The sequence below is a fragment of the Giraffa tippelskirchi genome, chromosome 8 (genome assembly GCF_054371585.1).
Source record: "Giraffa tippelskirchi isolate mGirTip1 chromosome 8, T2T-mGirTip1v1.2.pri, whole genome shotgun sequence".
Taxonomy (NCBI): domain Eukaryota; kingdom Metazoa; phylum Chordata; class Mammalia; order Artiodactyla; family Giraffidae; genus Giraffa; species Giraffa tippelskirchi.
Genome location: NC_137282.1, coordinates 132125671 through 132153150, shown reverse-complemented (window position 1 = coordinate 132153150; position 27480 = coordinate 132125671). Strand labels below are relative to the sequence as shown.

General features: G+C 45.0%; 1 protein-coding gene across 6 annotated transcripts in view; it reads left to right on the top strand.

The window, feature by feature from the left end:
* The window catches only part of CCND3 (cyclin D3), a 91965-nt gene that overhangs the window by 43913 nt on the left and 20572 nt on the right, over positions 1–27480 (top strand). For 2 of the 6 annotated variants that reach the window (XM_081518660.1, XM_081518656.1), the window contains exon 2: positions 25918–25991. The exons of the other annotated variants lie outside the window; for them this stretch is intronic. The gene's annotated coding sequence lies outside the window, so the exon portion shown is untranslated. The remainder of the gene's footprint in view (positions 1–25917; positions 25992–27480) is intronic. 6 annotated transcript variants of the gene reach the window in all.

Here is a 27480-nt window from a genome sequence, read left to right as displayed (position 1 = left end):
GTTGCTGCACGGGTTACGCTATAGCTGCAGTGCGTAAGCTTCTTTCATTGCAGTGGCTTCTCTTGTTGACGAGCCAGGCTCTAGGGCTCTAGAGCCACTCAGTAATTGCGGCTCCCGGGATCTAGAGCCCTGGCTCAATAGTTGTGGCACGTGGGCTTAGTTGCTCCAGGGCATGAGGGATCTTCCTGAATCAGGGATCAAATTGTGTCTCCTGCATTGGCAGGTGGATTCTTTACCACTGAGCCACTGAGGAAGCCCCCCAACCCCACTCTTGACATTCCCCACCAGAGGGTACATTTGTGATCATTGATGAACCTACAGTGTTGCATCATTATCACTCAAAGTTCACAGTTTACGTTAGGGTTCACTCTTGGAGTCATATATTCTATAGATTTTGACATGTGTCCGCCATTATAGTATCATACAGAATAGTTTCACTGTCCTGAAAGTTCTCTGTACTCTGCCTGTTCATCCCTTTCTTCCTGCTGAACCCTGGCAACCACTGATCTTTTTACTGTCTGTGTGTGTGTGTGTGTTAGTCGCTTGCAACCCCATAGACTATAACCTGCAGGGCTCCTCTGTCCATGGAATTCTCCAGGTACGAATACTGGAATGGGTGGCCATTCCCTTCTCCAGGGAATGTTCCCAACCCAGGGAGTGAACCCTGGTCTCCTGCATTGCAGGCAGATTCTTTACTGTCTCTGTAGTTTTGCATTTTTCAAAATGTCATATAGTTGGGATTACACAGTATGTAGCCTTTTCAGATTGGCTTCTTTCATTTAGTAATATGCATCTAAGATTCCTTTTTTTTTTCCGTGACTTGATAATTCCTTTTTTTTTTTTGCACTGAATGTTCCATTGTCTGTCTGTACCACAGTTTATTTATCCATCCACCTACTGAAGGACATTTTGGTTTGTTCTAAGTTTGGGCATTTATGAATAAAGCTGCTGTACACATCCATGTGCAGACTTTTATGCTGACATAAGTTTTCAGTTCATTTAGGTAAATGCCAAGGAGTACAACTGCTGGATCGTATAGTGAGAGTATGTTGAGTTTTGTAAGAAACCACCAAACTGACTCTGTGGGAGAAGATGAGGGTGGGATGATTTGCGAGAATAGCATTGAAACATATATATTACCATGTGTAAAATAGATGACCAGTACAAGTGTGATGCATGAAGCAGGGCACCCAAAGCTGGTGCTCTGGGACAACCCAGAGGGATAGTGTGGGGAGGGAGGTAAGGGGGGTTCAGGATGGGGGGACACATGTGTACCCGTGGGTGACTCATGTTGATGTATGGCAAAAACCATCACAATATTGTAAAGTAATTATCCTCCAATTAAAATAAATAAATTAATTTTAGAAAAAGAAACCACCAAATTGTCTTCTCTGTGGCAGTACCATTTTGCATTTCTAACAGCAGTGAATGAGAGTTCCTGTTGCTTCACATCCTTGCCAGCATTTGATGTTGTCAGTGTTCTGAATTAACTCGTAGTGTTTAGTGGTGTGAAATAAAGAACAAATGTACACTGATGTCTGCCCCAGGTTCCTGGCACAGAGGAAACCCTTGTAATTTTCTAAGTGATAAGAGCACTAGGAGCATCTTTTGTTCTAATATTTGGTCTTTGAACCCCCCAATTCCTGATGCAGGTCTTCTAAATCCCTTGGAATTTCCTAGGTGATAGAAGTCTTTTGTTCTAGTAAGGTAGCTCTGAGTGGATTCCTGGATGGCCTCAGGATAGGGGTTGGCCACCAGAAAGACTATGCCATGATTAGAAGCTTGGAATTTTCCATCCCAGTCTCTGGAGAGGAGAGAGTGACTGGAAATGGAGTTAATAATTGATGCCTACATCAGGAAGCCTCCATTAAAAATTCCAATAGCATGGGGTTGGAGGAGCTTCCAGGAGCATGAACACCTTCTCATACCAGGAGGGTGATGAACACCAGCTCTGCTTGGGACCCTCCCAGACCTCACCCTATGTATCTCTTCATCTGGCTGCTCCTTTGTATCCTTTATCATATCTTTTAATAAACTGGTAAACTTAAGTAAATATTTCCCTGAATTCTGTGAGCTGCTCTAGTGAATGAATTGAATCCAAGGAGGTCATGGGAACCTCTGATTTGTAGCTAAGTGGGACAGAAGTTGTGGGTAATCTAGAGACCTGCTACTTGCAATTGGCATCTCCATGTGGCAGTCTCAGGGGACTGAGCCCCGAACCTGTGGGATCCGATACTGTCTACAAGTAGATTAGATAGTGTCAGAATTGAGTTTGGTGAATGTTCTTTATCAAGTTCCCCTCTATTCTTAGTTTGCTGAGAGTCATAATTATTTTTTTTTAATCATGAATGGGTTTTAGGTTTCGTCGAATGCTTTTTCCACACCTGTTGATGTCCTTATGTTAGTTTTCTTCTTTAGCCTGTTGATTTGATCGATTATATTAGTTGATTTTGAATGTTGAACCAGCCTTGCACACCTGGAGTAAATCTCACTTGGTCATGGTGTATAATTTTTGTACAATTCTGTATTTGTGGATTCAATCTGCTAATATTTTGTTGAGGATTTTTGCATCTATATTCATGAAAGATTTGGTCTGTGGGTTTGTTTTTTTTTTTTGGTTGGCTTATGAGATTTTAGTTTACCAACCAGGAATTGAACCCAGGGCCTGGGCAGTGGGAACGCAGTCTTAACCACTGGACTGCAGGGAATTCTCTGATTTGAGGTTTTGTTTTCTTGTAATGTTTTTGTCTTGTTTTGATATTAAGGTGATACTAATGTAATTGAATAAGTTAGGACATATTTATTGTGTATGTATCTTCTGAAAGAGATTGTAGAGAATTTTAATTTCTTCTTTGAATATTTGGTGGAATTTACCAGTGAACACATCTGGCCTTGGTGCTTTCTGTTTTGGAAGGTTTTTAATTATTGAATCAGTGTCTTTAATAGATATAGGGCTGTTAAATTGTCCTTTAGTAATTTTTTTAAGGATATATTTCTAGAGGTAGGGTTTCTTGTCAAGAGTTTGACGTGTGTGTGTGTGTGTGTGTATGTGACTCTGAAAGTAGCACGTGCTCATTGTTAAATAAATAAACTGGATAGAAATATACTGAGTAAAGCATTAAAAGTTTCCCAACAACCCCCTTCATCAGACAGACTCCACCGAAGTGGTCACTATTAATGGTTTGCTGTGGATTTTTCCCAACTTTGTTTCTCCCCTTTGGCCACACCACGTGGCCCGTGGGATCTTCAGTTCCCTGTTGAGGGATTGAACCTGGGCCATTCAAGTGAAACCTTGTATCCTAACAGTCTGCCACCAGGGAATTCCCTTCCCAAATATTTTCTCTGCCTGGTTTGAATATTTTTAAAATCCTTGATACCTATTGATAAATTGCTTTCTAGAAGACCTGTAATAAGGTGTTACCATTTTTTAAAAATATTTAATCATTTATTTATTTGGCTGTGCTGGTAGCTGTGGCACATAGAATCTTCTAGAGGTGGCTTGCGAACCCTTAGTTGCAGCATGTAGGATTTAGTTCCCTGAGCAGGGATCGAACCTGGCCACCCTGCACTGGGAGCACAGAGTCTTCACCAGTGGACCACCAGGGAAGTCCTTCACATGATCCTTTCTAACAGGAGTGAAATTTACATTTTTTTCCCCACTTTTTCCTAAGTATAGAAATATAGCATATTATTATAGACAATAAAGAACACTTTTAAAGAAAAAATTCAAATCACCCATAATTCTGCTATCTAGAAATGACGTAGTAATGTCTTAGAATATTCCTCTCTGGGCATAGAACAGGAGCACAAATCACAGGTTGTCATGTAACAGGCACAATGCACCAGATCAGGAGATAGAACACGTCAGTGTCCCCAACCCCAAATCACGCACGGATACTTTAGTGTAGTCAGAATCATCTCTAGCCAAGTTTGTTTATTTGTTTTTGTTTTTAACCATCTTAATCTTCTTTCTCTACTCAATTTTTTCCCCTGAGTTAATGTAGTGAATATTTTTCCCTATCTTCAAAAATTCTGCAGAATTTTGGGATGATTATCCTGTTATATGTAAATATTTGTATCCTTCTTTGGCTTATTTTGACCAGATTCCTGGAAGAATATGAATGCTTTTAAAATGTTTGGTATAGGAATTCCCTGCTGGTCCAGTGGTTAGGACACCTTACTCTCACTGCCTAGGGCCTGGGTTCAATCTCTGGTTGGGGAACTAAAATTTCACATTATGTGGCATGCCCCCCCCACAAATGCTTACTTATTGTCCATTTGTCTTCCAGAAACATATCAGATTTATATTCTCAGTTCAGTTCAGTCGCTCAGTCGTGTCCAACTCTTTGCGACCCCATGAACCACAGCACGCCAGGCCTCCCTGTCCACCACCAACTCCTGGAGTCCACCCAAACCCACGTCCATCGAGTTGGTGATGCCATCCATCCATCTCATCCTCTGTCGTCCCCTTCTCCTCCTGCCCCCAATCCTTCCCAGCATCAGGGTCTTTTCCAATGAGTCAGCTCTTCACATGAGGTGGCCAAAGTATTGGAGTTTCAGCTTCAACATCAGTCCTTCCAATGAACACCCAGGACTGATCTCCTTTAGGATGAACTGGTTGGATCTTCTTGCAGTTCAAGGGACTCTCAAGAGTCTTCTCCAACACCACAGTTCAAAAGCATCAATCCTCCGGCGCTTAGCTTTCTTCACAGTCCAACTCTCACATCCATACATGACTACTGGAAAAACCATAGCCTTGACTAGACAGACCTTTGTCAGCAAAGTAATGTCTCTGCTTTTTAATATGCTATCTAGGTTGGTCATAACTTTCCTTCCAAGGAGTAAGCGTCTTTTAATTTCATGGTTGCAATCACCATCTGCAGTGATTTTGGAGCCCCCCAAAATAAAGTCTGACACTGTTTCCACTGTTTCCCCATCTATTTCCCATGAAGTGATGGGACCAGATGCCATGATCTTAGTTTTCTGAATGTTGAGCTTTAAGCCAGCTTTTTCACTCTCCTCTTTCACTTTCATCAAGAGGCTTTTTAGTTCCTCTTCACTTTCTGCCATAAGGGTGGTGTCATCTGCATATCGGAGAAGGCAATGGCAACCCACTCCGGTACACTTGCCTGGAAAATCCCATGGATGGAGGAGCCTGGTAGGCTGCAGTCCATGGGGTCGCACAGAGTCGGACACGACTGAAGCAACTTAGCAGTATCTGCATATCTGAGGTTATTGATATTTCTCCCGGCAATCTTGATTCCAGCTTGTGCTTTCTCCAGCCCAGCGTTTCTCATGATGTACTCTGCATATAAGTTAAATAAGCAGGGTGACAATATATAGCCTTGACGTACTCCTTTTCCTATTTGGAACCAGTCTGTTGTTCATGTCCAGTTCTAACTGTTGCTTCCTGACTTGCATACAGGTTTCTCAAGAGACAGGTCAGGTGGTCTGGTATTCCCATCTCTTGAAGAATTTTCCACAGTTTATTGTGATCCACACAGTCAAAGGCTTTGGCATAGTCAATAAAGCAGAAATAGATGTTTTTCTGGAACTCTCTTGCTTTTTCGATGATCCAGCGGATGTTGGCAATTTGATCTCTGGTTCTTCTGCCTTTTCTAAAACCAGCTTGAACATCTGGAAGCTCACGGTTCAGGTATTGTTGAAGCCTGGCTTGGAGAGTTTTGAGCATGACTTTACTAGCATGTGAGATGAGTGCAATTGTGCAGTAGTTTGAGCATTCTTTGTCATTGCCTTTCTTTGGGATTGGAATGAAAACTGAATTTATACTCTAGAGGTAATATTTTAATGGGGAGGCAGTGGTGGGGGGAGGTAGGGGATGGCCAACATATGGTCATTATTCATGGTGACTTCACTGGAACATGGCTAACTTGATGGCTGGTGGCTCCCTCCAGCAGACCAGGGCCCTCAGCTTCATGGGCCCATGGCTTAAACATTCATTTATTCATTTAACCAATATTACTGAGCACTGTCTGCTTGCTGTGTATTGTTCTAGGTGCTGAACATGCTGCAACGAGAAGGCAAACTTCTTGCCCTTGGTGAGCTGACCTTCTGATGAGGCAGTCAGAACATAAGCATCTAAACAAATGAATGTGTAATATGTCTGACAGTGAAAGAGTTAAGAAAAAGAAAGCTGGATCTGGGCATGAAGAGCGACTGCCTAGGCATGTTGGTGCCATTCGAAGTGGACTGGGCAGGGAGGGTGGTAGCATTAAAGCCGAGACCTGAGTGAGGAACCATAGGAAAATCTAGAGCTGTGCTGAGTCTCAGTCCCGGCTGGAGGTGAGAACCACCTGGGGGAGCTTTGGGGAGTTCCCTGGTTGTCCAGTGTGTAGACACTGTGGAGAGGGGTTCAATCCCTAGTCAGGGAACTAGGATCCTTCATGCTGCAAGGCATTCCCCCATCTCCCCTAAGAGAAATATGCCAGGCACCAGGCCCTCTGTACATGAACCTCTGGAACCCAGGCACCTGTATTTTTTTTAACTTCCCTGAGTGATTCTGATGTGTAGCCAGAGTGGAGAACCAGTGGTTTAGGGGAGCTCTGTCCAATAGAAATGCAATTCAAACCACATGTATAGTTTTTTTAATTCACGCATTTTTTTTGACTGCACTGGGTCTTCATTGCTGTGCTCAGGCTTTCTCTAGTTGCAGTGAGTGGGGGCTATTCTTTGTTTTGGTGTGCGGGCTTCTCATTGTGGTGGCTTCCCTTACTGTGGAGTACAGGCTCTAGGCGCGAGGGCTTCAGTTGCAGCTTGCAGGCTCTAGAGTTTGGGCTCACTAGTTATGGCACGTGGGCTTATTCATTTTTCCATGGCATGTGGAATCTTCCGGGACCGGGGATTGAAACCATGTCTCCTGCATTGGCAGTGGATTTTTTTTTTTGGCTGTGCGGGTCTTTATTGCTATGCACGGGCTCTTCTCTAGTTGTGTTGCATAGGCTTCTCATTGCAGTGGCATCTCTTGTTGTGGAGCACAGACACTAGGGCATGTGGGCTCCAGTAGTTGTTGTACGTGGGCTCAGTAGTTGCGGCTCCTGGGCTTGAGAGCACAGGCTCAATAGTTGTGGCTCATGGGCTTGGCTGCTCTGTGGCATGTGGGATCTTCCCAGACCAAGGATCAAATCTGTGTCTGCTGCATTGGCAGGCAGATTCTTTACCACTGAATCACCAGGCAAGCCTGGAAGGTGGATTTTTATACACTGCACCACCAGGGAAGTCCCACGTGTATACTTTTAAACAATCTAGTAGCCTTGTTTAAGGAGGAAAAGGGAACAGGTGACATTAATTGTGGGCTTCCCTAATGGCTCATGGGTAAGGAATCCACCTGCCAATACAGGAGACGTGGATTTGATTTCTGGGTTGGGAAGATTCCCCTAGAGAAGGAAATGGCAACCACCTCCAGTATTCTTGCCTGGGCAATCTCATGGACAGAGGAACCTGGCAGGCTACAGTCCATGGGATCACAAAGAGCCAGACACGACTTAGCAACTAAACAACAACAAGGACATTAATTGTAATAACATTTTAATTTACCTAATACATTGAAAATATTATTTTGCCATGTAACCAATATCAAAATTGATGCGTGTGAAATTTTACATCTTTTGTACTAAGTCTTTGAGACTCAGTATGTATTTTACATTCAGAAGTGCATCTCAGCACTTTCCTGGTGATCCAGTGGTTAAGAATCTGCCTGCCTATGAACGGGACATGGGTTCAATCCCTGGTCTGGAAAAAGCCCACATGCCATGGAGCAGCTAAGCCTGTGCACCACAACTGCTAAAGCCTGCACGCCCTAGAGCCCATGCTCCACAACTAAAGCAATGAGAAACCCGTGCACCAAAACTAGAGAAAGGCTACTCACAACAACGAAGACCCAGCACAGCCAAAAATAAATAAATAATAATAAAAAAAAAACCCAAAAAAGTGCATCTCAGTTCAGACGAACCACATTGCAAGTGCTCAGTAGAAGCTTGTGGCCACTGTTTCGGCCAGTACAGAGGAAGAGTTTTCTGAGCAAAAGATCCAGACAGATTCTTGAGCTTTAGGTACAACTAGGAGCCACATGAGCTGAAGGGGAGTAAAGGAGGGTGAGGGTGGTAACAGAGTCAGGGCCTGGCGTTTTGGATTTTATTTCTAAATGTGATGAAAAGCCGTTTGTCACTTTTAAGGCAAGAAATGGTTTGCTTTAATTTACTTTTTTAAAAGACTCTTTGCTGCATTTGAAACATTGACTTGGGTGACAGATACAGGCAGCGGGTATTTAAGAGGTCTTGGGGCAGGTCCTGAAAAGTGTCTGGGTCTCCAGTAGATTTGTTGTTGCTGTTCTCGTTCACTTGCTAAGTCATGTCTGACTTTTTGCGACTCCATGGACTGCAGCATTCCGGTCTCATCTGTCCTCCACTATCTCTCGCAATTTGCTCAAATTCATGACCTTTAAGTTGGTGATGCTATCTAACCATCTTCTGCCACCTCCATCGCCTTTTACCTTTTACCTTTTTCCAGCATCAAGGTCTTTTCCAATGAGTAGGCTCTTCACATCAGGTGGCCAGAGTATTGGAGCTTCAGCTTCAGTATCAGTCCTTCCAGTGAATATTCGGGGTTGATTTCCTTTAGAATCCCCAGTAGATATTCCAATCCATAGCCTGTTGGAGTTGCTGATGGACTGGATGTGTCACACACGAGGAAGAGAATAGTCAAAGATGACTCCGAGTTTTGTCAAGAGCAAATGATGTGGAACTAGGGATAGGGGGTGGAAATGGGTTTAGGAGGAAAATAAGAGTTAAATTTAAGCATGGACCAATGAACATTGGATGTGTCTTCTAAAATCTAGAACAAATATGTCAGCAAAGACCCGGGTGTATGGAAAAAATGCAGGAAGTGTTCCAACAATGGAGATCCTGAAAGCAAGACTATGTATGTATTGGAGCAGGTATGGAAAAAAACAGGAGATAAAACTCACTGCAATAGATTATAGTGGGCATTGAGTGCCAGACTAAGGAATTTGAAATTTATTTGATAGGCATGGGGGGAGCTATTGGAAATTTTTGAGCAGTAACTAATATGGTCAGAACTTAACATTAAAATGAAAATAAAATTATAAAAAATAACTTTACAATGACAATTCTATGTTTAATAACATCAAAAATGCCCATGAGATAATTTTCACTAAAATTTTAGATATAGGCTGATTAGAGCCCAGTATTTTTTTTTAAATCTCATGTATGAATAAAAAGGCTCATATATAAAAAAGGAAACTGGAAGGAACTTTATCAAAATGTTTAATACAGATGGTTTCAGTGGTTGGTAAGACTATAAATAGATTGGTTTTTTTTCCTTCTACTTCTCTATATTTTCCAGTTTTTTAAATTGACCTGTATAACTTTAATTGAGCACTCTAACTAATTTTATAGTGAGAATAAGTTTAAACTAACAAATGTGTCCAGGATTGGAAGAGTATTTTGAACGGGGAGATTGAAGGTGGGGATGTGGGTTAGTTCATTGCAGGAGGCCAATAGAAAGGGAAGGGGAGGAGGAACTGGGGCAGGGACCACAGGAGGAGGAAAGTGGAAAATGTATTTTGCCTTTGAATGGATACATATGGAAGCCTTACCTCAGACAAGTATAGTGGGTGGGTGCTGGGGCCAGGGTGCTGGGGTTTGAGTCTGAACTTGGGTCATTTACTTGGGCAAATCACTCTGCTTGTTTACAATCTGTAAATCGGAATAATAACTGTACCTGCTGCGTAAGACTGTTCTAGGAAGTAACTGAGTGAAAACGTATTAGCCACTTAGAGCGGTGTTCAACTCATAGTAGGCACTCAATATATTAGCTCTTATTCTTGTTACTCCCAGGGTAACTAAGGCTGTTACTCCCAACCTTAGTGGAATTGGTGCTGAAGGTGAAGACAGAATGTGTATTGGAGTGGAGTGGATAGACAAAGGTTATTGAAGCATTATTCCTAACAGCTTAATTTTTATAAGAATATATTTGTACATTATACATTATTTATTTTTATTTTTTGGCTGTGCTGGGTCTTTGTTGCTTCAAGGGCTCTTCTCTAATTGCGGCGGTCGGGGTCTACTCTTCGTTGTGGTGTGCCGGCTTCTCATTGCCGTGGCTTCTCTTGTTGTGGAGCACGGGCTCTCAGGCAGGCAGGCTTCAGAAGTTGTGGTTCCCAGACGTTCCCAGGCTCTAGAGAACAGGCTCTATAGCTGTGGCACGCAGGCTTAGTTGCTCCTCTGCATGTGAGAACTTCCCGGACCAGGGATCGAACGTGCGTCTCCTGCATTTGGCTGCCAGATTCTTTACCAATGAGCCACCAGGGAAGCCCTACAGTCTTTTAAAAATCTTAGTAAAGTTTCTTTGAAAGTAGTTTGGGCCATCTCAGAAATTGTGAGTTCCCATCATTGAAGAAGTTCCCATAAGTACTACATAGATCATAGGGGGAGGGGACAGGACTGTGACTGCAAATTAGTTTTCATCAGAGGATGTACTGGGTTTTGTTTTGTTTTTTATATATCTAGATTCATTCCATTAAAGGTACTGTCCTTTATTCTGAGCCCTCTCTAAGGGTTTAGTGTTCAGATAGTCTTTATTTTATGAAATATGGTATATATAGACTAGGTTTTTCCCCTGATAACCTTGACAACTGTCTTACTTTTTGGTCTCCAAAAGTTTGGGGGAAATTTTATTGGTCTTTGAAATGTAAATTTCTGGGAACTAGAGTTGTGGGGAAAGTGAATAATTTGGTTAGAATGAGGTGCCCCTGACTCCCCTTCTGACCCTGAGATTCTCTCATTTCAAGGTCCAGGCTGGACCCCTCATCCAATGAGTCATTCTGCAAATGTGAGCTTTGAGCTGGGAGGACTGGGTAAAGATGTGATTGGATCCACTCAGCTCTGCCACTACAGCTGAGATCTAGTTCTTCAGATATACCCTCCTGGCAGAGACTGTTTTGGGGACAGGTACCATGTGGCCCTTGAGCAAAGAATAGCCTCAGACAGCCTCACATTTGAACTAGCAAGTGGAAGAGGAAGGCTCCTAGTGGGGAGACTCTGTGTGTGTTGTGGGGCCAGGAGGTGTTGTCCAGGTCAGTCCAACAGGCTCTCCACTCCCAAGAAGCTGATAATATATCTTTATGTACAAAAGACAGTTTTGTTTTCACTACTTCTCAGAGCCTCAGTTTCCTCATATATGAAATGAGAGTAAAAGTAATAATAATACAATCTAGGGAACTTCTCCAGTCGTCCAGTGGTTAAGATTCCAAACTTCCAGTGCGAGGATTGTGGGTTCGATCCCTGGTCAGGGGACTAAGATCCTACATGCAGTGTGGCTAAATATATATATATTTAAAAAAATACAATCTAACAGCTTCAGAGATGCATCTCTCTCTACTTCTCTCAGCTCCATCCAGAGCTGGAAAGCAGAATCAGACTCTTGAGAGGTAGACATGGATCAAAAGATAATGGATAGAGCAGAGGTGTACAGAGTTACCTTAAAGAGACAGAATAGCTTCCAGACAAACAAGACCTAATTGTCACTGGACCAGAAAACTAACATATCTACCTACTTTCTGAGAAGGGTCTGTTAGCCCTGGGGACTTTTTTTTTCTTTTTGGCTGTGCTGCATGGCTTATGGGATCTTAGTTCCCCCACCAGGGATGGAACCCAGAACAGCAGTGAAAAGTGCAGAGTCCTAACCACTGGGCTGCCAGGGAATTCCCAGCCCTGGATACTTTTTAAAAGCAGCAAGAGGTCACTGAGTAGACAGGTGGCCTGGCCAAGCCTGGTGATTATTCCCTATTGTGGAAAAGAGTCACCACTTAGGCTGTGTCCCCAACACTGAAACCCCTTCCCTTAGTTCACCCCCTCACCTGCCAAGTCCCTCGAGATTCCCCTCTGCCTGCCCCTGGGGAAGAGCCTACTGGGAGAAAACGTGCTGACTGGGGGCCCCTGGGTGCTTCTGTCTTGTTCACTCAGCAAACTGTCTCACACTGTCAGTTAATACTTGGCTGTGTGGGGTGCACCGCTGTCTTGGGATACTGGTTCCTTGGTGTGCCCCCAGGAGTGGAGGCGCCTCTGGACATGCTGGCTGGTCATATTTTAGAGACTGAGGAGGCAGGTCAAGGCATGAGGTGCCCTTGCTGAGGTCATGCTGCCTGTGTGGCCTTGAAGCTGCCTCCCCAGGCAACACCCCCTACGTTCACCTCGCTCCAGTTTCTCCAGTTCAGCTCCCAGCATTCTTGTGAAGAGGAAACCAGTGAGCGGAGGAGAAAGCCCTTTCTAACGTGGTTCAGCATTGTACACACGTAAATGACGATCATCATTTTAAAAGGGGATCATGTGTGTGTACATTATGAAAAGTGTAATGTGCCATATGAATTACCGTGGTTCTCCTGGAAGCCAAGAACAGTGGGAAACTGACAGTTAAACTCAAGAGCAATAGCAGATTGCCCCCCCAACCCCCCACCTCCCTGCCTCCTTTTCAGGGTTGCATTGATGACAGGGCCTGGGTTTACCCAGAGGAAGAGCTAAGGTGGGAACTGAACCGTGCTGTGGTTCAGCAGGTGGCTGTCCCCCTGTGACCCCGGCCGAGTTGGGCTGTTGTTGAGGGTAACGAGGGCGCTTGGGACCCTTCACATCAGGAGCCCGCTGCAGCCAGCCGGCGAGCTTCCAGTTAAGCTCAAGGGCAGCGCGCCCCATCACATGGCTCACCAGACCCTGAGCTCGGGCTGTTGATTTTCTGAACTAACCTGAACCCCAGCAACCCCCAGCTGCTACTGTCAGAGGGAAAGGGGCGAGGGTTAGTGCCTGCTCAGCCAGCGCTGATGGATGACGGAGGCCCCTGCCAAGGCTCCCATCTGAGCTGGATGCACGCTGATGCTGCACAACTGGAGAGCCTCAGGTTGCCTGCAGGTGCCTTTTTGAGGTGGCACCTTCTAAGCGACTTGGATGTGCATTTATATTTAGAAATCACTTGGAGGGGCTTAGAAGTGGGGTGGGGGTGGGGAAAGATGGTATCCGATTAACTGTGCCGAGTACTGTTCTAAGGGTTTTACATGTTTTCTTTAATTTGCACCTCCCCAAATCCCAGTGTTAGATTTCATTTACAGTTGAGGAAACTGAGGCACAGAAGGCTTAATTCGCCTGTCTAAGATAGTACAGCTATTAGAATATGGCAGAACTGGGATTTAAACCAGGCAGGAAGTCCGACTGTGGAGTTGGAGCTCTTTTTTATCATTATTGCCAGTTTTCCATCACACACCTAGAACAGAGAGAGACTTGTCCAGGCCACACAACTTAGGTGGCAGACCTGGAGTCAGTCCACTTCCAGGGGTCACACTGCTAAATACCAGTCTATTCTACATCCATGGTTAATATTATAATATTCAACCATAATATATAGCACAATATCCTATTATAGTATAATATTTTATTATAAGGTTATAGCTTATTTAATGAATCTCCTATTGTTGGACATTTAGGCTGTTTCCATTTTTTAGCATTTTAAATAAATGCCAAGTTTTTTAAGAGAGAGAAATGGTAGGAATGTTGTTTGTTTTACCAGTTTATTTGTTTGTTTTAAAGGATTTAGAGCAGATGGACTGAGCTCCCTGAGGGTGGAAGAGTTGGAGACTTTGAGTTGACTGCTTGAATGGAGAATGAAATTCTGATTAGGAATGGTGCCAGTGTGAGGAGAAGGAAAGAACAGACTCTATGCTTAAGCCCGGGGATTTGGCATTGCCTCCCAAGATAGAAAATTTGGAATGCATTTCAGAAATATCTCTCATTCCCACTTTGGATATTTTCATGTTCTCTAGCATTTTCCAACCCAACATCTCGTTGATGTTGTGCAGACACCCATGGGTGGGGCTGGCAGACGGTGAGGCCCTTCTTTCCCCCAGATCAGCCAGGTGCAGCCATCCAGAGTCTCACCATCTGTCCATCCCATATCCCTTGCTCCTTCTGCCCCTCTCCAACAATTCAGTCTCCCTTCTGGGGTACTCCTTTCCGTGTCTATGTGCATACTCAGTTGCTAAGTTGTGTCCAACTCTTGCAACCCCCTGGACTGTAGCCTGGCAGGCTCCTCTGTCCATGGGATTTCCCCAGGCAAGAATACTGGAGTGGGTTGCCATTTCCATTTCCAGGGGAATCTTACTGACCTAGGGATCGAACTCGTGTCTCTTGCATCTCTTCTATTGGCAGGCAGATTCTTTATCACTGTGCCACCTGGGACCCATATATCCCAGGTCAAAAACAGACAAGCAAGCTTGAGGACATCACACACGGTAATTATTGTAATGGCCTTTATTGGTTGAGTCCTCTCTTTGGCACTGAGTGCTTTCCAGACTCCATCTCTTTTATACTCACATCAACTTTATGGGATGGAATCACTGTAAGACCACCATTTTGTTTGTTTTTTTAAAAAATTTTGGCCACACCCCTCAACATATGGGACCTTAGTTTGCTGACCAGGAATGGAACCCATGCCCCCGACACTGGAAGGCAATGTCTTAACCACTGGACCTCTGGGGAAATCCCGAGACCACCATTTTGTAGAGGAGGAAAAGGAGACTTCAAGAGGTTAAGGGCTTGCCCAAGACCATGTAGCCAGGGTCGGGGGCAGCCAGGACTAATCTAACTCCGCAGACACACCGTGTTAACCACCATGTCTACTTTGTAACCTTCGTGATGCACTGTAAATAGAGGACACTCTAGCTCTGGGAGGGAGGAATCTTCAGTAAATCAGCAAGAACACATTCAATTACTTGCATTTGTATACACCAGGTGGGCTTACTTGGAGAATGTTGGAATTGCAAAGGATCTTGGGAGTCTCTTCCTACCTTATTTTAAAATTGTGGCAAAGGAGGTCCAGAGAGATCCACTGATTTTCCTAAGGGTGAGATGATAGCCCAACCAGATTAAAACTAGAGTCTTCTGATGCCTACCCCATAGCTCCTCAAGAGGCAGGCAGCTCTTGGCTCTACTCTGTGGGGAGGGTTGGCGCAAAAGGATGAGTCAGTAGGCAGGTTGAGAGGAGGAGGAAGTAGTTTGGCACCACTGGGCAAGGCTGGGGTTCAGGGGCCCTTTGGAGGCACAAGGATTCTCTAATTGTCCACTCCTGCCTCCAGGACACATCTGAGTTTCAATTCCATTGTCCTGAGAAATACATTCCTGTGCGTGCTAAGTGGATTCAGTTGTGTTCAACTCTTTGCGAACCTGTGGACTGTAGACCTCCCACCAGGCTCCTCCGTCCATGAGATTTTCCAGGCAAGAATACTGGAGTAGGTTGCTTTGCCTTCCTCCAGGGGATCTTCCTGCTGACCCAGGGATCAAACCTGCATCTCCTGCATTGCAGGCTGATTCTTTACCACTGAGTCACCAGGGAAGCCAGCCCCCTGAGAAATACAGGAGGGGACAGTTGGCAGGAAGACAACGTGGCCTGATGATGAAGAGCCTGAGCTCTGACGTTAGACAGACCAGGATTCATATCCAGGCAAGGTGCTTCACCTCTCTGACCCTTAGTTTCTTTATCCACAAAATGGGAGTAATAAGTACTTAGCGTATGGGGCCACCGTGAGAAAGAAATGAGATAATGCTGGTAGAGAAACTGGCACAAGTTTGTGGAAAAAATAGAAGAATCTTGGGGTTGTCTGAATTGGTGGAAAAAAGAGGACATAAAACTGGTAACCAACTATATGATTTCAACAAAAGACCAAGTATTTCTTAATTTCATCTGATTCACGATTTCTCACAGGCAGTGTCGGGGAGGTGCTCATTCATGCTCCCCACGTGGAGGCGGGTGGCACTGGTGGTGAGAAACAGCTCTGACCTCTGTTTGGTGAAGAGGGATGGGTGAGAGTTTCTTGGGCTCAGGGATAACACAGGATTGCTTTTTACTTCCTGTCTTGAAAGGGGTAGGGGAGATGGAGAGGAAGGAGGATTGTTAATATAAACTTGAAATCAGATCTTTTTTTTTTGTAAAGTACATGTCCTCAGCTGTGTGACCTCAAGTGAACCTCTCATGGTCTCAATTCTCTCTTTACCACAAGGTCATTGAGATAGCCACATAATAGCCAGTTTACATGCAGCATCTTATTTAATCCTTAAGAACAGCCTTTGAGATAGATGTTACCATCCCATTTTAGATAAAGGAGAAAACTGTGGTTCAGGAAAAGTTAACTAATTTGTCTAAGGCTGCACCGCACACAACCAGCAAGGGGTAGGTCTGTGATTTAAGCCCAGGACTGACACCAAAGCCCATGTGCTTTCTGCCCAGGGTAGATTCAGATTTTTTTTTTAATATTTATTTTATTTATTACTTATTTATTTGGCTTCTCTGGATCTTAATTGTGGCACGTGGGACATCTGGTTCCATGACAAGGGATTGAACCTGTGCCCCCTGCATTGGGAGCACGGAATCTTAGCCGTTGGACCGCCAGGGAAGTCCCTGGATTCAGATTTTGTTCGGCCTAAAGCTTATATAATTTTGGGGGCCCGCTTTAAGTAAAACAGTACAAATATCACAAATATAAATGGTACAAAAGCGAATACTTATTTGGATTTTAAAATGAAATCTTGACATACTAGAAAAAATGTGAAGGCTCAAAAATGTCACAAACATCACAAAATCCAGAAAAAAAACAGAACATTTGTGTTAACTACTTGATTCTCCACTATGTTACTTTTCCTTACATCTTTTGGCTGCATCTTCCTTTTTTTCTGTCTTCTTATGACAGTTTCCATAGAGAAAATAAAAAAGATAACCCAGTGTTATCTAGCACAGTTGATTGGAAGTTTTTTAAAATTATCAATAGTTTAGGGGTTTATTTCGGCATTACAAGTGACTGGTAACGTCAAATAAATATTAGGATTTAGTTCAGCTCAGTTCATTCTCTCAGTCGTGTCTGACTGTGCGACCCCATGGACTGCAGCAAGCCAGGCTTCCCTGTAGTTGTCACATTTGGGAAAGTCTCCATCAGAATTCCTGCTGTATGTGAACCATACGATTTTAGGGCAATTTGTGTTTTCTGATGCAGTGATTTATCGAAAATAATCTTCAAATTAGTGCTATGTCTTATGCTGTTTGCTGTCAGCTAAATGTTATCTTTGTCGATAATCACTGTTTTATGACAAATCAGCAAAAAAAATTCTAATCTTTTTCAATAGCTTCCCCTCTCCTACTCCTTGAGATGGAATGAAAATTGTTTACATTAATAAAAGGCTCAAAAAAAAAAGGCTCATAATTAAACTTCTTTCTCCTAAATCTATGACCTTTTAAAGGGAATTCATTACAAAATACCGGATGTGAAAACATCTGAAGCATTTGGACGATCTGGCCTAGAAAGGGGGAAGGCTGGAAGAAGCAAATAAATAACCACCTTCAAGGATATGAACCTTAATGGACAAGAGTTACCAGAGTGTGTCTGAGAATTTGATTCTGGGATCTGGGGAGGGGCTCAGGTTAACACATTCTGAAGGCGCTTGAGCAGGTGTCCTAAAATGGATACAGAGAGTAACAGAGGAATCTGCGAATGTGTGGACAGCTGTCAGCTGCCTTGCCGTGGACTCAAAGTTTGACCCTGGTCCCCAGTTGCCGGGGTTGCTGGATAGAAACGCAGAATCTGGACTGCCCTGGTGGTCCAGTGGATAAGAATCCGCCTGCCAGTGCAGGGGACACGGGTTCCATCCCTGGTCTGGGAAGATTCCACTTGCCACAGGGCAGCTAAGCCCGTGTGCCACAACTACTGAAGGCCCTGCGCTTAGAGCCTTTGCTCTGCAACAAGAGAAGCCACTGCAATGAGAAGTCCTCACACTGCAACTAGAGAGTAGCCCCTGCTTGCTGCAACTGGAGAAAGCCTGCGTGCAGCAACAAAGACCCAGAACAGCCAATAAATAAATAAAAATTAAAATAAAAGAAATGCAGACTCTCAGGCTCCACCCAGAACTGCTGAATCTTAGTCTGCATCTTCACCAAGTCCTGGGCGATTCTGTGCTGGGGATTGCCTGAGAAGCCCTGCACCAGAGCCTTTAGCAGAATCTTCCAGATCTACCCCATCCCAACTTGGCAGCTGATCTTTTTCCTCTCTGTGTCCTTCAACCTGGCCTGCCTTCTGGTACCCATCCGTTATGTTGATTCATTGTATTTCTATTTCCCCTCTGACTGGGCCATCAACTAGAGGGCTGTGGGGTATTCCTCTTTGATTTCCAACCCCTCTCAGTGCCTGGAACACAAGAGTTACCATTATGGGATGCCCACTGGGTGCCAAGAGCTTTGCCTGTCTTACCTCCCGTGGCCCTGTTCTCAAGCTTGTAGGCTGAAACAAATACCCTCCATTTAAAATATTTTTTTAGTTAGTTATTTGGCTGCACTGGATCTTAGTTACAGCCTGTGGGATCTAGTTTCCCCACCAGGGATCGAACCCAGGACCCATGCATTGGGAGCTCCCAGTCAGCCAGTGGACCACCAAGGAAGTCCCCAAATACCCCCATTTTATGCATGAAGAAACTGAGGCTCCATCACCTGTCTAGGGTCACGAGTGGCAGAGCTGGAAACCAAGGAGTGTCTGATTCCAAAGCTTTCAGTAGGGGATCAGTAAATCTTACTTACTGACTTGATTCTTCATTCAAGCATTCATACGTGTTTTAATTTATTCACTGAAGAGACTCAGGGGAAGACAAAGAAGAAGAGCACAGAAGCTACTTCCTCCTGGTGAACTATTTTTAGAACAGGTGCTGGGTGGTGTCAGCCTTCCAGGGGCAGGGAGTTGGGCTGCCCAGGAGGCCCCTGGCCAGTCTGGCCTTGGGAGAGGGGACATGCTACTCCACCACCACCCCAGCCCTTTCAATGTCCTCCATGACTCAGCAAAGAAACCATGGGTCTGAAATCAGAGATGAGGCCGAAAAACCCTCAAAAATGTTGTCTTTTCCTGGAGGAATGTCTTTTTCATGTTGCTCATTCCTCTGCCAGGGAATCCAGGAAGCCTTTGGCCTGTGGTCAGCTGTGACCCCCCGGTCTGATTTCCTGGGGCTCACCCCTCCTCCTCCCGCCTTCTCCCTAGGCCTGGGGACAAGGTCAGTTCTTCTGTGGTCTCTGGTTTGAGGCTGCAGGGGGCTTGTCCAGTCCAAGTCTCCTTAGCTTGTCCTTGAATCATTAAATCCAGATCTTAGACACAGATTCCCTGGATTCAAATTTGGCCTCCTCTTACTAGCTGCGTGACCTTGGGCAAGTCATTTCACTTCTCAGTGCCTCAATTTCCTCCTCTGTAAAGTGAGATAACAATAACTTTGAGAATTAAGATAATTAATTTATGTAAAACATTAAGAACCACACTTGACATACAGTATATATGACTGTTGCTATATAACTGTTGCTGTATAACTGTTGTTATCATGAGTTACAAAGCAGATATTAATACCCGGAGGAGACATGGATGAACTCCTGCTAAACGTCTTTTCTTTGCATTGGTTCTAATCTCAACCCAGATGTGTGTGAATTCTGTTCAATCCCTGGGTCAGGAAGATCCCCTGGAGAAGGGAATGGCAACTCGCTCCAGTATTCTTGCCTGGAGAATTCCATGGACAGAGGAGCCTGGCGGGTTACAGTCCATGGGGTCACAAAGAGTCAGACACAACTGAGCGACTAACGCAGAGAGCGAAAGAGGGCGACTAACTCAGAGAGCGAAAGAGGTGACAGTAAATGAGGGAATACGTGAATACATTAGAAAGTTCCGAGGTGACCGCTGAAAATGAGATTCTTGTAAATGGATAAGAGGCATGACTCAGTGGATTGTTGGTTTGGGAATAACCACATTCATCCTAGGAGGGGGTGGCCCTCTTCTGAGAATGTCCAATCTTGGGACCTACTTTCTAAGGGATAGTTCCCAGATCGACTGAGAAATTCAGTGTGGAGGTATATTGGCATCAGGGGAAGAAGAGAGTAATTCCTGGGTGAAGGGGGACTTGTGGCTCTCAGCCCAGGAGGTGTTTTATAGCCACCTGGGGATAAACATGCAAACCTTGGCCCCAGGCCTAGAGATTCTGGTCTCCAAGTCTTGGAGTGGAGCAGGGGTATCAGAGTTCTTCACAAGCTTGGGACTTCCCTGACAGTCCAGTGAGTGGTTAGGGTTCGGCCCTTTCACTCTTGTGGCCTGGGTTCAGCCTCCGGTCAAGGAACTGAGATCCCAACAAGCTGTGCGGAGTGGCCAAAAAAAAAAAAAGAATTCTTCTCAAGCTCACCAGGTGATCAGGTGTGAGGCCAAGCAGTAAATGGAGACAATGTAATAATGACAACATATACTATAAACTGGACGTCAGAGATGCATTGCCCTGTCTCAGAATCACCCCTGCGAATAGCTTATATTATCCCCATTTTATAGGTAAGAATACTGAGGGTCAAGGTCATACAGAAGAGCTTCTATTTAAATCTAGGTCTGAGTCAAAAGGCCTAATATAAATATTTATATATATTTTAAATTGAGGTATAGTTGCTTTATAGTATTGTGTTAGTTTCTGCTCTACAACCAAATGAATCAGTTTTATATATATATATATATATATATATATATATATATACACATATACATATACATATATCCCCTCCCTTTTGAACCTTCCCCCACCCCAGCCCACCCCAGCCCACCCCTCTAGGTCATCACGGAGCACGAGCACGGAGCTGAGCTCCCTCTGCTATGCAGCAGCTCCACTCCACACTGCAGGAGGTCAGCCTGGGAAACTTCCCAGAAATTGACATTAAGATCCTCTGATGTAAACTGTAAAAGCCATACATGATGGGTGGGAAGAGATATGCAAACTGATTTAAAGAGATCCAGAGGCTTAGGGAGCCAAGAAAGTCTCGCCCTTAACCCTTGGCCTCTATTAACATATCTACAGAAAGATTGCGTCAGTGGGGCTGGGGGGGTGGTGCTTGAGCTGAGGGAGAGGACCCATCCCTGTTGACCTCTGGGAGCATCCTGATCTGGCGTCAGCTTTCTTTAAAAAAGAAAAACGTGTTTATTTATTTGCACCTGGTCTTAGTTGTGGCATGTGGAATCTTTAGCTGCGGCATATGGGATCTAGTTCCAAGACCAAGGATCGAACCTGAGCCCCCTGCACTGGGAGTCTTAGCCATTAGACCACCAGGGAAGTCTCTGGCACCAGCTCTTTGCTTCTGCTTTCTTCCTTCTCTCCCCACTCTCTGGCTGTTATTTCCTTCGGAAACTCCTCTTTCTCTACTTACCCCTTGAATGTGACATATCTCTGCATTCCACTCCACTGGTTTCCTAGGTGGCAGCTCCCAGTCCGGAGTTGGGCTGCCTGTGCTAAGGACTTCAGAGTTTTGTATCCCTGACGTCCAGACTCAAGACATCAAGGTCAAGGTCGAGGAGAGAGGAGGGCATTGTCAGCTAGGACCAGAGTTCACAGTCCAGCTGGGTCCATCTTGGCTGTGGACCTTAGAAGTTACTTTATTTTTTTTTAGTCTCAGTCTCTTTACCTGTGAAATAGGATAGTAACACCTATCTTAAATGATTGTTGTGAGAATGAAAATAGACTTGGTATTCCAGGCACATAGTAAGAACTCTGTAAAGGGCATCTATTTATTATGTCCAGCCAGCGTGGGGCTTTATGTGAATATAGACACTTCACAGGGTCTTTCTCTCTAAATCTGTTCTTCCGCATAGATTCCTAATCTGAAGAAACAGAAACACCTTTCATCAAATTGTCAAAGCCAGATTCCGGGTGGTCAGCCCGGACTATTTCCCCAGCCACCACCCGAATGGCCACTGACTTTTAGTGTTTCTGTCTCCTGCACGTCTTCTGTTATCATAAGCTGTCCTTGCAGTTTCTCACTAAGTTATTACAAGAACCTCTTAACTGCTCACTCAGCTTGCTCTTTCCCAAACTCTGAATGCTTCTGTACTCAGGCTCTGGTCCAGATGAAAACCCTTTAATAGCTCTCCATTGCCTTTGAAGCACAACTCAGATATTGCTGCAGCCACAAGGCCCTTCTTGGTCAGCCCTGCTTTCTGTCTGGCCTCTGTGCCTGCCGCCATCCTGTCTTGGGCCCTACCTGCTGGCTGTGCTGAGCCACATACCAAATATTCCAGTTTCTCACACCTCACTAAGCGTCACTAAGTGTTTGCTAGAAGACCGCACACACACACACACACACACACACAGAGGCTGGAGCGGTGTGCTTCTCCCGAGGTTTCTGTCTGTTTTTCCAAGAAGGCTTTGAGCCCCCAATTTCCCTTCAGCATCTCTGGGTACCTGGTACATGGCAGTTGGAGGCTCTCCTCATAAAGTGTGACACTGCTCGGTGTGGGCCATGCTCAGGTCTGTACACCTTACATCCTCATGCCTCTCTGAGGTCTATATGCTTCTTTCATCCATTCTGTTACATTTGTTGAGCACTTTCCTCTGGTCAAGCCCTGGTGCCTGGATGTGGCAGGGTTAGGAGGCTAGGAATGCTCGGGGTGAGAGAAGGGGTTCCTGTTGATCTAGAAAGGTCAGGAAACGTCTCTAGAAGGTGAACAGTGAGCAGAGACATGAGGAGACAAGAGGGGAAGGGAGCTGTGTGGGAATCTAGGGGAAGGGTGGTCCAGGCAGATGGAATAGCCAGGACAAAGGGATCACTAGTCCCTTTGGACTGATGAGGAAGCCAAGAGTCTAGGTTAAGTCATCCAGAATCACAGAGTAAGTGGCCGAGCTGGGTCTTAAACCCCAGTTCAGTAACTCCTGACTCTCACTCTGGGCCATTTCTCTACGTGGTCTTTTGGGGGGACAGTGGGCAACTTGGCTGAGGGCAAGCTGCTCCGTTCACCATGCCACACTCCAGCTGGAGTCTGACTTCCCGCGTCAAGTACGGCATGGGCAGATCGGCCGTTACTCATCTGCGACCCCGTTCTGTTTTCTCCATCTGTTTCTTTCCCTGATATTTACTGGAGACAGTGCAGTTGTGTCTCCTCCCCCGGCAGCTTCAAAAAGCACCCTTTCTCAGAACCCTTCCCTGATGGTCCAGGGGCTGAGACACCGAACTCCCAACACAGGGGGCCTGGGTTCAATCTCTGGTCAGGGAACTAAATCCCATCCACCTCAGCTAAAAGATCCTGCACTGAATCTAAGAAACGGAAACTAAGACCTGACACAGCCAAGTAAATAATAATAATAGTAACGCTTTTTCCTGCAAAGGTGAGGACCAGACCTCAGATTATGGTGACTTGGCAAAGGCAAACTCCCCCTGGCTGGTCAGTAGTCAGAGTGGCCTCTGTGACTCTGTATCTCATCCCACAACTCGTTTCAGACTTCAGCAGAAGAACTGAGGCAGGTGTCTCTGCAGAGGTGGTATATGAGCTGGCCTTGAAGGACATGGAGTATTTTAAGAGCGGTGGAGAGATGGGGTTTTAGACAGGAAGAAGTGTATGAGCTGAGCAGAAGCATCCATGTTGGACCCTTCAGTGGCCCAGGAGTATAGGTGGGGGTGGGTGGAACGTGTTGTTGAAGGGGAGATAAGACTGGAGAGAGAATTTAGGGTTCATCCTAAAGGAGATCAGTCCTGGGTGTACATTGGAAGGACTGATGTTGAAGCTGAAACTCCAATACTTTGGCCACCTCATGCGAAGAGTTGACTCATTGGAAAAGACCCTAATGCTGGGAAGGATTGGGGGCAGGAGGAGAAGGGGACGACAGAGGATGAGATGGTTGGATGGCATCACCGACTCGATGGACATGGGTTTGGGTAGACTCCGGGAATGGGTGATGGACAGGGAGGCCTGGCGTGCTGAGATTCATGGGATCGCAAAGAGTCGGACACGACTGAGCGACTGAACTGAACTGATGGCAACCTTTTGTTTTTTTTTTTAAGTGGCTGACTTTGCGTGTCCATTTCAGATAAGAGATCTGGATTTTGCCCTGTAGACATAGAGATTTTAAGGTTTAAAGAAGCAAAGGAAGTGTGTGTGCATTCCTGAAGTTTTGAAAGAGTGCTTGGGCAATCCTGGGAACTCAGGCTGAGAGTGTGAATGGAGGTGGAGGACCGTGGGAAGAGAGCACTGCAGGAGTGCCCAATTTCGGCAAGAGCGCTGGAGGCTGGAGTGGAGGGACCAGATTCCAGAGATGGTTGGAAGAAGAGGTAACAGGATCGGCTTGTAGGTTGATGTAGAGCCTCAGAGCCAGAGGAGCTGAGAAAGAATACTGTCCACGTTTCAGCTTGGGTGAAACAGTGGATCATGGTTGACCGAGGACAGGTGTTGAGCATCTTGTATTTGAGGTGTCCCTGTGACATCGGGTAGGGGGTGTGGGCTGGGAGTTTGGAATGGAGGTTAGAGCTGGAGAAGCATGAGAGCTGAGGCTGAAGGAATGGAGTGAGGTCTAAGAGGTGGGCTAGGTGAGAAGAGAAAACCAGGGCCTTAAGCCCTGGAAGATGTTTGTACTTCCAGAGGCAGGTGAACGAAGGAGGAGCCAGGGGTGGGGGACTGTGGATGAGTATTTTGATTAAGGCATCCCTGGGACTGTTTGACACACCTCAGCCTCCGATGGTAGGTGATAGGGGACACATTTCAGGGAGGGCACACGATTGACCAAGTCTGGGTTATCTGCTTAGACCAGCCAGCGGTGCTTCCGGTCAGCCTGGGGTTATTTACATGGCCTCTGTGCAGGCTGCCTCTTCCTCTGCACACACCCAGCTTCCTACTGCTGGGGGTGGGGGGTGGGGGGGCAGTGGAGGGGTGGGTGGGGGGAACTCCTGAAAGTGGAGATCCTGACCTTCCCCCATTATTCTCCAGGAAGCTCAGCCCAGGGCTTTGCACCCTATAGAGCACCAGATACGCGTGCAGAATGACCAAACAGAATGGGTGGCAGTGGGGAACCCAGTCTGCTGATTCTCCTTGAGTTCCTTTGTGAGAAGAACATACCGTTTGTGGGATGAGTCCCCTGAATTTTGAGTTGCTTCAGGCTTGCTCCACCCGTCGGTCCCTCCATCCATTCTGGATCAGATTTCCCCATGTAAATAGCCACTAGAAGTTGAGGATTTTGAACGTGGGATTGGGAGGCTCCCAGCCCTCTTCATGCATAACCTTATTTACATTACAACAGGTCTCTGAGGCTTTCTCTTAGGACACATAACAAGTTAAGTGGCAGAGGTGGGATTCAGGCCCAGGTCTAACTCAAAAGACCCTGTGCTCTCAATTATTCATGCTAAGGCCGCCCTAGGTAAAAGGTGACCATATAATTTATTATCCAAGCGGGAACGCCTTTTTTCTGGTTTCTATTTGTTTTGGGGGGCTGTTGCAGGGCTTAGTTGCAGCATGCAGGATCTTCAGTCTTCATTACAGTATGTGGGATCTTTTAATTGCAGAATGCAAACTCTTAGTTGCAGCATGTAGGATCTAATTCCCTGACTAGGAATCAAACCCCGTCCCCTTGCACTGGGAATGAACGCAGAGACTTAGCTACTGGACCATCAGGGAAGTCCCCAGTCTAGAATGCTTTTTAAAAAGTTTTATTGAGATATAATTTTCATATCATAGAATTCACCTATATAAAGTACACACCTCAGTGGTTTTTAGGATATTTATAGACTTGTGCAATCATCACTATAATCTAATTTTAGAACATTTTCATCACCCCCAAAAGAAATGCAGTACCCATTAGCAGTCAGTCCTCATCAGCACCACCACCCCAGACCTAGGCTGACCACTGATCTATTTTCTGCCTCCATAGATTTGCCTATTCTAAACAATTCATATAAATGGAATCATACGATGCATGGGGCTTTTGGTTGGCTTCCTTCTCTTACCATAATGTTTTCAGAGATCATTCATGTTGTACTATGCATCAGTGCTTCATTCCTTTTTATGTTATTTTATTTTTTATTTATTTTTTGGCCATGCTGCAGGGCATGCACGGAGAAGGCAATGGCAACCCATTCCAGTGTTCTTGCCTGGAGAATCCCAGGGACGGAAGAGCCCGGTAGGCTGCCGTCTATGGGGTCGCACAGAGTCGGACACGACTGAAGTGACTTAGCAGCAGCAGCAGGGCATGCAAGATCTTAGTTCTCCAGCCCTTGCCTCCTGCAGTGGAAGCTGGATTCTTAACCACTGGCCCACCAAGGAGGTCCCTTCATTCCTTTTTACGAATGTCTTAGTGATCTTCCATTGTCTGAATACCACTCATTAGACCATTCTTGAATGTGATTCATTATATATTTGTTCATATGTTGATGGACATTTGATTGCTTCCATTTTTTGGCTATCATGAATAATAATAATGCTCTGACATTCAAGTTTTTGTGTAGATGTATGTTTTTATTTTTTCTTGGGTATCTACCTAGGAGTGAAATCGCTAAGTTATATGGTAACTGTCTGTTTAACATTTTGAGGAACTGCCAAGTTGTTTTCCAAAGTGGCTACACCATTTTATATTCCCATAGCAGTGTAGGAGGGCTCCACTTTCTCCATATCCTCAGCAACACTTGTTATTCCAATCTGGGCCACTTTTGAGAGCAAAAGGGTGAACCATTTATAATTATACTAGGACAAATGCTACTAACTGGAACATAGTCTACTTAGATACAAAAAAATTTAGAAGATTCAATTCCTGATTTCAGAGAACTTTCTGGCCACATGATGAGTCAAAGCCCCCAAAGCCACATACTTGAATCAGTTAAAGAATCAAGTAAAGGTAAATTATTAAGAAAGAAAGCAAAGTACATTTTGTTTCCCCCAGGAGATTGTGTTCCCTTTAAGAGAAAAGAACTGTCTTTTATTTGTTCTTGTATTGGTCACAGCCTCAGGAGGTTCTTGGCATTTGATAGGGTGTCAGTGAAGATCTGTGCAATAAATTAATGAATAAGAGAATAAATGATACAAACACTCTTGGAAGAAATGTTTAAAAAAAAAAAAGGAAGAGAATGTCACCTGGGAACTTCTCTGATGGTCCAGTGGCTGAGACTACGAGCTCCCAATTCAGGGTACCCAGGTTCGATACCTTATCAGGAAACTAGATCCTGCATGCCACAACTAAAATTTGACACAGCCAAATAAATAAATAATATTTTTAAAAAAGAAAAGTCACCTGGCTTGGGTTTGTGTGTTTGGGGGAAGTATGGATGTTTTCTGCTCATTAACAACACTTGTTTAGTCACTTAGTCGTATCCGACTCTTTGTGACCCTATGAACTGCAGCACGCCAGGCTTCCCTGTCCTTCATTATCTCCTGGAGCTTGTTCAAACTTATGTCCAATGAGTAGGTAGTGCCATCCAACCATCTCATCGTCTGTCGTCCCCTTCTCCTCCTGCCCTCAGTCTTTCCTAGCATCAGTCTTTTCCAATGAGTTAGCTCTTCGCATCAGGTGGCCGAAGTATTGGAGCTTCAGCTTCAGTGTCAGTCCTTCCAATGAATATTCAGGACTGATTTCCTTTAGGATGGACTGGTTGGATCTCCTGCAGTCCAAGGGACTC